The sequence below is a fragment of the Callithrix jacchus genome, chromosome 8 (genome assembly GCF_049354715.1).
Source record: "Callithrix jacchus isolate 240 chromosome 8, calJac240_pri, whole genome shotgun sequence".
NCBI lineage: Eukaryota > Metazoa > Chordata > Mammalia > Primates > Cebidae > Callithrix > Callithrix jacchus.
The window spans coordinates 48,589,767-48,597,640 of NC_133509.1; positions in this window are offsets into that span (position 1 = coordinate 48,589,767).

A 7,874-nucleotide genomic window follows, 5' to 3' on the forward strand; every position below is an offset into this window, starting at 1 on the left:
AAAAATTAGCTGGGTATGGTGGCACGTGCCTGTAATCCCAGGGAGGCTAAGGCAGGAGAATCTCTTGAACCTGGATGCGGAGTATGCAGTGAGCCAAGATCACACTATTGCTGCACTCCATCCTGGGCTATAGAGTGAGACTCCATCTCAAAAAAAAAAAAAAAAAAAAAAAAAAAGAATAGTATAAGGGAATTATCTAGAAATATGAGGTAAGAAACAGAAGAAAATGTTGAAAGGGTAGAAAGTGTTCCCCTCTGGGCAGAAATGAGACAGAAGACTGCTGTTTTTTTATTATGACTTTTGATACCATTTGACGTTTTATATGATCTGATATATGTACATGTATTTTTTAGAAAATGGAATTTGAATTTGTAATCAAAGTTTTAAAAAGGAAAAATGAAGAAGGATGGCAGTACAGGACACACATACATATATATGTCTATAAGGAGTGGAAAAGAGATCAGAGGGCAGTTTCAGTGGATGGCTGAAGGCAAAGTATGCATCTCCTCCCCTTCCAATGCATTGCCACAAGTTCATGTCCATTGGTGTGTACCAGTTCATCAAAGCTTAAGAATCCTGGGTCCATCTCTGATGTAAACTGCGCATAAGGAAAGTGAGCATAGGGAAGTCTGAATGGAAAGGAGGAGGTTCTTACTGAAAGGCTTATTCATTTTAATACTCAGGCTTTGGCAGTAGGTAGGGTTGTGGTTAAATGGCACTTCAGGAAACATGGTAACAATGCTGGTTGCTGCTACGAATCAGATTTCATGTGATGGGTGTGTGGCAAAAATGGAAAAGATAACAACAATAATAGTCTAACTGTTATAAACTACAGAGTAAAAATCAGCCTCCTGCACATTATTCCAGACTTGCTGAGTTCTCCAAATGACCCTTGAATGCAATTAGGAGCTATAACCGTTTTGCATCTTCTAGATACTGCTTTCCTACTTTTCAATTTATTAAAATTCTGTATTATTTCTACTCTAGCTGAAAAACTGTATCAGAGTTTGGCATGAGGGGCCTAGTCCTAAGATGGATTGCAATATGAATGGCACACCTTTGGTAGAATCTTGTTCACTTTTCGTATTTAAACTTACCACATTTTTCAGAATTGGAATTCTTCTGTTAAGTAATTCTGGGATATGATCAGTCAGCATGTATGCGTATGTATGTATATGTATGTATGTATACACAGAGAGAAAGAGGGAGAGAGAATCTAATTGGCTATTTTTCTTTCTTTTGTAAGCTATTGGTAATTTATCTTTTAAAGATATAAACAAGTCCTTTAAGGAAAACCATACCGCATGTCACACAGGCTTATTGGTATAGGATTCCAATACCAATAATGAGGGATTCCGTCTTGGGTAATAAGCCAGAGTTAGAGATTCTGAGTTCTAGTCCTATGATTGAGAAGATCTGAGTTGGAGTCTTGCTTTGTCACTCAGTCTGGAGTGCAGTGGCATGATCTTAGCTCACTGCAACCTCTGCCTTTCCCTAGCACATGGGTTCAAGTGATTCTCCTGCCTCAGCCTCCCAAGTAGCTGGGATTACAGGTGTGCACCACTACGACCGGTTAATTTTTGTAACTTTAGTAGAGATGGGGTTTCAGCATGTTGGCCAGGCTGTTCTTGAACTCCTGACCTCGGGCCTCAAGTGATCCGCCTGCCTCGGCCTCCCAAAGTGCTGGGATTACAGGTGTGAGCCACTGTGCCTGGCCCTCTTGTCCTTTTTATTACTTCCCTCACTTTTTATTAAGGATAAAGTTTATAATTATTTATGTCACATAGTGATTGTAAAAGATCAATGATAAATGTGAAAAATACTTTGAGATCATAGAGAAAATTTGTAATTAAATTGAATAAAATATAAGGTTTATGAACAAATTTTTCAAAACTTTCAGATATCTGTCTTTCTCTTTCCCTCGCTCTGTCTCTCTTTTTTTGGCACATTTGATTCAGCTGAGGAAAAGAGGGAAAAACATACATTTTTTAGTCACTTATTATCTATCTGCCAGGCATGTGTGCTCAACATGCAATAGAACATATAACCAGCTTTTCCTTGGTAATCATAGTATTTTTTAGGATGAGAGGCCATTTGTAACATAATATTTCTAGTAGTAAAACGCCTAATTGACTATTTTAAGTATCTTCAATAGCAAAGTATTGAAGTATCAAAAATATATTCAGAGTATTGAAAATACATGCAAGAAAGGAAAGTATGGTTGGGCTAGTGAATGTCATACTTCCCTGATTTATTATCAGTCTTGCAAAATCGGATCCCCCTTTCCTTTTAGAGCGGAAACTTGTGATAGAGATAACTTCTTTTCTATCTGATTGATCCAGCCTGGTTCAAAAGCCATACTCAGCAGTTCTAATGGGAAAGGATGTGATATCTAAAGTGTGGCTGGTCTGCTGAGCAACTGCTTTTTGATAGCACTGCTGGTGGTGGTCAAAGGCTTATCGATTTCCATCAGAGGAAATGAGTTAGCAGGTTTCAAGATGCTCTCTTTCTATGTTTAATGCTCTTTCACTATCACTCTTGCATGAATTGCCAGAGCAGAGCTTAATAAGGCCTAGGGCACTACCATGGGGATGATTTTGAATGCCAGTTGGAATTTAAGTGACACAAAAAAAAACGCCCCATTTAGCAGGAGTATGTTTGAATGCCCTGGAGGTTAATTTTGTTGGTGAATATAAGGTAAATTAATTCACTTTTAATATTCCATTTCCTTTAGAGACTTCCATAATTGGCACCCAAACAGTTTAACAGAGTGAATAAAGCTACCAATAGCAAGCGATTTACCCATGAATCCTAATCTCCAGAGTTCCAAAGCACTAAGTACAAAAGCAAACAAGATGTAGACCTGGCTGATCTCTGCTTTGAATAAGTGCTTCTCCAAAGGTACCACACAAGTCAGCTGGCCCTTTTTCTGCAGAGTTATCATGACAGTAGATCTTAAAACCTCAGAAGAGGCCGGGCCCGGTGGCTCACGCCTATAATCTCAGCACTTTGGGAGGCAGAAGCGGGTGGATCACAAGGTCAAGAGATCAAGACCATCCTGGTCAACATGGTGAAACCCCATCTCTACTAAAAATACAAAAATTAGCTGGGCACGCTGCCGCACGCCTATAGTCCCAGCTACTCGGGAGGTTGGGGCAGGAGAATCGCTTAAACCCAGGAGGCGGAGATTGCGGTGAGCCGAGATCGCGCCATTGCACTCCAGCCTGGGTAACAAGAGCAAAACTCTGTCTCAAAAACAACAACAACAACAAAAAAAAAACCTCATAAGAATTATAACATCAGAGCTGGAAAGGGCCTTAGAGTTTGGCATAGGGCAAGGTAAGCCCAACAGCAGTGGCGAATTGAGTAATGTCACTCATTGCTAGTTAGTGGTGGAGCCTGAGTCTCTTGAACCTTCTCAGTCTAGCAGACCAAATATATATATATAAGTTCTCATGTTAGTGGAAAACAACCAGGGAAAGAATTCCCAAAGGTTTAGCCTAATAGTTTTTCCGTTTGTCAATTTGTTGACCTTCACATCTAAAAAATATTTTTCAGTTAAGAGGGATAATTAATATTTTCCCATCTCAAAAGGACCCTCTTTTCTAGGCGACTTGCCTCCTGCCCTCTAGGAGTGGAGCCCAAGATGTTGATGTTTATGGTGTAAGACCCTGACCCTATGTACCCCAGTTGTCTCAGAGAGAGACTGCTCACCCAGGATGGGCCAATCCAATTGTCTCTTGGAAGCTTGCCACTGAACTTCTGGTCAGACTGTGCCGATTGAGAGGTCATCTTTTTTAGCTTGTGCAGGGTGAAGCAAGTGCTTCTGTTGAGAGATAAAAGGAGGCAAAACCTCAGAAACAGAGAAAGGTGGGACAGGGACATGGAGGGAGAGAGAGAAACACTCAGGGAAAGAGAGACAAAAAGAAGGGGGTGGAGAGAGAGAGAGAGAGAGAGAGAGAGAGAGAGAGAGAATTGCTGCCTTAGTTCTGGAGAACTTTATCCCGTCTTGCTCTGCTTCTTCTAAGGATGGTGGTTCTCCCTGCTCTTGGGATCCATGAGATTGCCTTAAAAACCCCTCTTTTCACTAAGATGGTTCAAGCGGGCTCCTGTTAATTGCAACTAACCGAACTTGTTAAAATAAACACTGCTAAGATATTTGTTAAATTCCTAGTAGCAATTCAAGGTTACAGTTTTTAAGGATACCAAAATTTCAAGTGAATTTCACTCTGAGGCTTTGGTCAGCATTTGGATTTCCAATAAATAACCATAGCTTTTCTTGGTGAAACGGCGTTAGATTCCTCTTTTAGATCTCAGACTGGAATTTTCATGGCTGGAATCATTAACTTAGTTTTTTATGATGAAATTCGTAAAAAGTGTGATTAGCCTTTTAGACTATCATGTTTTCATTCTATGGAAGATTACATGTATTTAAGTTAGTCTGACCGCATGTCTAATTGTTCTAAACTGAAACATTTGTTCAGTATCAATGTCTTTGTAGTTCACTTATAGGGGTGGTATTTATCTTTTGTAATAGTGGCGTCACTTCCAGTTTTGGTGACAACAAAAACATTTGGAGATTGAATTAGGGTATAATGAGTCGACCAATGTTGAGAGTGGAGTTCATTTTCAGCTAGAGGGTCTCAGAAATGGGTATTTTTGATGTAACTCAGAGAAGGTAAAGTGACCATTCAAATGAAGGCAAAGCATTTGCTATATTGTGGGCTCTAAAGAGTATCTGTGGGTGGATATTTCCTTGTTTTCTGAGGCTACTGCCTTTATATTTTCCATTGGTTTTGGAGATTTTCATCAGAAAACCAGAGCTGGCTATTCTAGGTCAGGTAAACTAGCCACAAATGTCCTGTCCACAAGGGCAAAATGAAGGTTGTTAGTTCTTAGCATTCCAGACTTAAAATATCATTCTGAGGAGAGAAGCTTATGGAAGTGAGCATTCCTCTGGGTTTCAAGAGTCAATACTATGTTAAAAACAAAGAGGTGATGGAATGCATAGTTTTCCTCTCTTGCCTTACTTTGGCAGGACCAACCTAATAAGTGGAATTTCAAGTGACCTACTGGGAAGGTCGTACAAGATTTTTAGCAAATCTTTCACAAAGTTTTGAGCAGGACAGCAAACCCAATGTTATCTGAGATAGTCACTTGCTGGTATATTGAGGGAAACCCAGGAAGGCTCCCTTCGTCCAAAATATTTTTGTGACCAGCAACGTACCTGTAGTTCCATAATTAGAGATTCAGTTTTGGTTTAAAAAATTGCCCCATTAGCACACACATATTCCTGGGAAATTGACTATTAATAGATAGCTAATCAAATGACTCTCAAAAGAATTCACTCAAGGACTGCATATCAAAATTGGGAACTCTTTTAAACTGGATGCTACATCCTCCTTAAAATTTGGAAACAGTCCCTTTTCTTATCCATTTCCCCACTATTCCATGTGCCTTATCTCCCAGGTGTGCTACTTTGGGACAAGGAGGAGAACTACTGATGTAATCCTTGGTGTGATTTTCTGGAATTGCCTTCTTCAGTTACAGCTAAATAAGACTAGAGTATTAAGGCACTAAACATTTGGATGGAGAAGGGAGGAAGAAGGTATAATTTTGATGCTGGGCGCAGCATTTTTTTAATAGTTTTTTTTTTAAGATGGTGTCTCATTCTGTTGCCCAGGCTGGAGTACAGTAGCATGATCTCAGCTCATGGCAACCTTTGCCTCCTGGGTTCAAGTGATTTTCCCTTCTCAGCTTCCCGAGTAGCTGGGATTATAGGCATGTGCCACCATGCCCCGGTAATTTTTTATATATTTTTTAGTAGAGATGGGGTGTCACCATGTTGGCCAGACTGGTCTTGAACTCACAACCTAAATGATCTGTGTGCTTGAATACTTTTAAAGAACCTTCATGGTGGGCAGTCATGGGAGGGTGTTACAGAATTCCTGCACCCGTCCAATGTCAATTTTGGGGACTCCAGGGCACAGACATGGAGTTTGGTTTCCAGCACAATGCCTGGGAGTAAGAGGATGAGAAAGGCTTCTACAGTGGAGATTGGAAATGCCTGAACACAAGTTTAGGTACTTAACCATTATGCCTGGGGCTCTTGTTGCTTTTAGTTGAATGAAAAGGATGAGACTGTTATAATGCTGACACAGATTTGTTTTGCTCTTGGATATTATTTTCCATCCTGGATGCCAACAGGGCATATTGATTGCTGTAGAGGGAACAAACAGGACCCTTTTAGACAAATGGCTTTGATATTTGCTAATTGAATTCACCCATGCAAACCATATTGCTTTTCTCAGTATCATCTTCCTGGATCTGGCCACACTGCTGCTGAATCAGTGTGGGGAACCATGGGCCTGCTGGTGTAATGCATTTGAGAAGCCCCTGTGCTGCAGAGCTCTGTGGCTGGTTCTGGTAGACCGGTGCTACCCCAAAAATGGCTTATCCTGATGTCCATATATTCTGGAGAAAGACTTCTGAGGAGGCTACAGAAAACAGTGAGCCTGAGAGAATCACAGGGTCAATTAACAAATGTTTCAAAGGTCACTTAACGGCTACTAAACTAAGAGAAATGAACAACCAGTTCCCTACAGTGTTTCCTGATTTGGGCTGATCGAATTCATCTGTGAAACTTAAAAAACACAAACATATTAAAGGAAGGAATGCTTATGGTGAACAAAACTATAAAAGTCTATAAATGTAAAAAGTTCCTCTCCTCTTTCCCACCACCAGATATCTTGGTCCCTAAATGTAACTATCCAAAAACAAAGTTCCTTTACAGTTTTGCTATTAATAAACAGAGCAGATAGACAGATGCATACCCCGATGATATGTTTTTCATATTATTTTGAAACTTGTTTTTCACTTTAGCGATCAGAATATACAGATCTATTTTTATCTGGTGGTCTGAATCGAAGGACGCTCACGTGGCTTTGACTATCTTCTTGCTGGAAATGTGTGGGAGAGATAAAGGCATAGAAGCCACTGGTCCTCTAACTTTACCTGGAGAGCCTGTTCAAACGAGATTACTACTCACTTACATCCTTCCCATTCCACCCAAAGTTTCTGATTTTAGAAAGAAGTCCATGGGGAAGTTTTAAATAGGAAATATACCTTCTATTTTACACGTTTCCAGGAAGGCACCACTGTGATGCATTATGAACAAGCTGAAACTGTTGCCATGGTGGGCTGTTTTCCATGGTGGTGGGATATGGAAACACATTCTCTGAAATGTGATTCTTCCTGTATCTTCTCTCGCTTACAGTTAGTTCTGAGCAAGAACAGATCTACTGGTTGGTGGGAAATGGACAGGGAGTCTTCAGACTTCCTCTTTGTCTGTGCTCCCAACTTCTTTCTGTGTCCTTTTGCAATCCCTTCGGTAGTTTCTTCCTGTGACTCCCTGTGTCTTTCTTACCAATCCTTCCTCTTGCTATCAAACTCCTCCTCCTCCTCACTTTAAGAAGGCACTCTTAAAAAGTTGAACCTCCTAGTCCACCCAGAAACAAATTGAGATAAGCTGTTTGAGAGGCTGCTTGATAGGCTGTTTCAGTTCAGAGAGATTAAACAGGATGACCTCACTGAAAAAGAAACCACACTTAATAGCTTTAAATGGGACTGCTCTTAACTGGGTCACCCTGAACCACTGCACACACTTGTTACAAGTGAATGTGGTGGTTTGGGCCAGAGTGAGTTGCCAGCGAGATAGTTTAAATGCCTTTGCTTTCAGAGATGAGCCAACACCTTATAATGTAAGCAGAGGGAGGAAATATGTAGGTTTATCTGATATTCAATCCCAAACCATGAATCCTATTCCTGAGACATCTTGGGAAATTGACATTCTCTCTCTCTGCTTCTCTCAGTGA